This window comes from Nyctereutes procyonoides, unplaced genomic scaffold (genome assembly GCF_905146905.1).
Source record: "Nyctereutes procyonoides isolate TBG_1078 unplaced genomic scaffold, NYPRO_anot_genome, whole genome shotgun sequence".
In the NCBI taxonomy this organism is placed as follows: Eukaryota; Metazoa; Chordata; class Mammalia; order Carnivora; family Canidae; genus Nyctereutes; species Nyctereutes procyonoides.
Window position 1 is genome coordinate 7,765,178 of NW_026575033.1, and position 3,270 is coordinate 7,768,447.

At 39.1% G+C, this 3,270-nt stretch overlaps 1 pseudogene; it reads left to right on the forward strand.

Moving 5' to 3' along the window:
• The first annotated feature begins 359 nt into the window (after positions 1–359).
• On the forward strand, positions 360–1,152 carry LOC129504527 (protein FAM162A-like; annotated as a pseudogene).
• Positions 1,153–3,270: the final 2,118 nt, after the last annotated feature.

Consider the following 3,270-nt stretch of genomic DNA (forward strand, 5'->3'; position numbering starts at 1 on the left):
AGATCATGTGGTAGGAAAAATTCTCGCTTCAACAAATGGTGCTTGGACAATTAGACATGTAAAAAAAAATTATCTCAAAATGTATCGAAATCCTTAATGTAAGAGCTAAAACTATACAACTCTCAGAAAACATAAAGGCAAATCTTTGTGACCTTGGATTTGGCAATGGTTTCCTAGATACAAAACAAAAAGCACAAGAAACAAAAGAAAAAAATAAATTGGACTGCATCAAAATGAAAACTTTTGTGCATCTAAAAATACTATTAAGAAAGTGAAAAGACAAGTGGTGTTTGGTGACATTGAACATGCCCATGCTGTCACCACCCACGAGGTACTGGCAGGTCGGCAGAGTAGGTGGCATGGGGAGCTTGTGCCGCCCGCACAGGGTGGCGGGAAGTTATTTTAGATGATAAGAAAGAGATGTTTCCTCATCTCTAAGATTTACCAGAAACTCTGATGTCAAGGCCATAAATGGATTTTGCCCCAAACCACAAGAAAGTCCCAAAGCTTACACTTACAGCCACAGAGTGCCATTACACAAACCTATGCATTGGAAGAGGAAGATTCTGACATGGTCAGGTGGGTTCAAAAAGGAAGATGAGGGACGCCTGGGTGGCTCAGTGGTTGAGCATCTGCCTTTGGTTCAGGTCATGATCCCAGGGGCCTGGGATCGAGTCCCGCATTGGGCTCCCCAGAGGGAGCCTGCTTTTCCCTCTGCCTATGTCTCTGCCTCTCTGTCTCTCATGAGTAAATAAATAAAATCTTAAAAAAAAAAAAAAAAAAAGGAAGATGAAATCCCAGAGACTGTCTTGTACGAGGTGCTTGATGGTGCAAAGAACAAGATCTGGGGGAAGATAAGCTAAGTAATGATTGCCCTGACAGTGGCAGATGCATCTTGATGGTTACTGAAGGCAAGAGGGCTATCAAAAGAAACGAGTCTTTAACAAGCCTGAACTTAGAAAAGAAAGCTGCCTGAGACAGGAAGCAGCTCTGAAGGCCAAAACAGAGGAGCAGAGGTATCCATGTTGGCTGGATATTAAAAATGCAGGAATAATGTTGCAGCAGTTAGGCAGTATTAAAAAGAATGTGGTATAAGGATCCATTTCAGGAAAGTATGGTTTGCACAAACTTATAATTTCCCCATTTCTGCTGTAGTAGCACATACAAGTTTCCTTAAAGGAAAAAAAAAAGAATGAATGAAAGTGAAAGAACCCATAGATATAATGGGAGAAAATATTTGCAAATCATATATATGATGAGGATCTAGCACCAGAGTATATGAACACTTACCACACAACAACAAAATGACTAACAACCCAAATTAAAAATATGCAAAGGACTTGGATAGGTATTTCTCCAACTAAGATATATCAATGGCCAATAAGCACATGGCAAGATACTCCACATCATCAGTCATTAGGGAAATGCAAACCAAAAACCCATGAGATACCATTTTATACCTTTAGTATGGATATAATAAGAAAAAAAGGAAAATAATTGATGGCAAGGCTATAAAGATACATTGCTGGTGAGAGTGTAAAATGATGCAGCTGCTTTGGAAAACAGTTTGGTGGTTTTCCAAAAAGTTGAACAAAGAATTAACAAATGTCCCAGCAATCCCAATCCTATGTGGAATTCCAAGAGAACTAAAAATAGGAATTTGAACAGATCTTTGTATGTCAATGTGCATTGCTGCAATATTCACAATAGCCAAAAGGTGGGAGCAACCCATGTGTCCATCTACTGATGAATGGATAAACAAAAATGGGGACGCCTGGGTGGCTCAGCAGTTGAGCATCTGCCTTTGGCCCAGGGCATGATCCTGGAGTCCCTGGATCGAGTCCCATGTCAGGCTCCCTGCATGGAGCCTACTTCTCCCTCTGCCTATGTCTCTGCCTCTCTATCTCTGTTTCTCTTACAAACAAATAAATAAAATCTTTAAAAAACAATAAAAAACCCCCCGCCCACACACAAAAAAAACAAAAATGTTATAACCATACAATGGAATATTACTCAGCCATAAAAAGAATCGAAATTCTTACATATGTTGCCACATGCATAGACCTTGAAAACATCAAGCTAAGTGAAATAAGCCAGACACAAAAGAACAAGTGTTGTATGATCCTATTTGTACCCGATACCTGGAGTAGTCAATTTCATAGAGCCTGGGAGTAGAATGGTGGCTGCCAGGGGATGCACCATTGGGCAGGGGAGGGAGGAAACGGAGAGTTATTGCTCAATGGGTGCAGAGTTTCAGTTATGCAGGACAACAAAGTTCTGGAGAGTGACAGTGGTGATGGTTGCACAACCACATAAATGTAAACGTGCATGTCCAGAGTAGCTCAATCCATACAGACAAAAAGCATAGAAATAGTTTCCAGGGGCCACTTAATGAGTACAGGGTTTCCTTTTGGGATGATGCAGTGCTCTGGAAGTAGACAGTGGTGATGGTTGTGCAACACTGTGAATGCACTAAAAGTCGCCAAATTGTACAATTAAAATGATTCCTATAGTGGATTTTACATTAATTGAATTTTATCTCAATTAAAAAGGGAAAAATGAGATCAGCTAAGCCAGCTTTTTCATTTTACAAACAGAACTAAGTCTCACAGAATTTTGGTGATTTACCCCAACACATATTTTAGGGACAGAACCAGAAGCAAAGTCTAAAAAACTGGATTGTTGGATATCATAAAGACCCCTTCAGTTCTATTGTCTGTAAGTCTAGGATAGCTCCACATATTGACTAATCTTTCCCTCATGAGCCGCTTGCTTCTTTTTTGAGATCCACTTTGGAATTTGTCTTTTTTCTTTTTCTTAAGAAAAAATTTCAAGCATACAGAAGGACTAGAATAATGAATACCTATATACTCATTGCCTAGTTTTAATATTAACATCTTGCCATTTGTTTCATCTGTTTTTTATTGAAGTATTTGAAAGTAAATGAGGCATAACATTTGTCAGCATTTTGTGATGTTCCAGTGTATCTTAGCTAAAGTTTTTCATGATTCCTTACTTTCTCAGGGAACTGACCTTCTTTCCTTCTTTTTTCCCCTTGACCTCACATAAAGTATCCCAAAATGAGTTTCTCATTCATCATTTACTCCTATTCCCTCACACTTTTTTTTTTTCCAGTACTACTAGAGTAGATGCATATTGTTTACTCAGGATTATCTCCTTCTTCTAAGAACACTTCCCCTTCGTTCCATCCAGATTGTTCTCTCAGGAGCTACAGTTATAACTTTACACACACATCTCTCCACCTCCCAT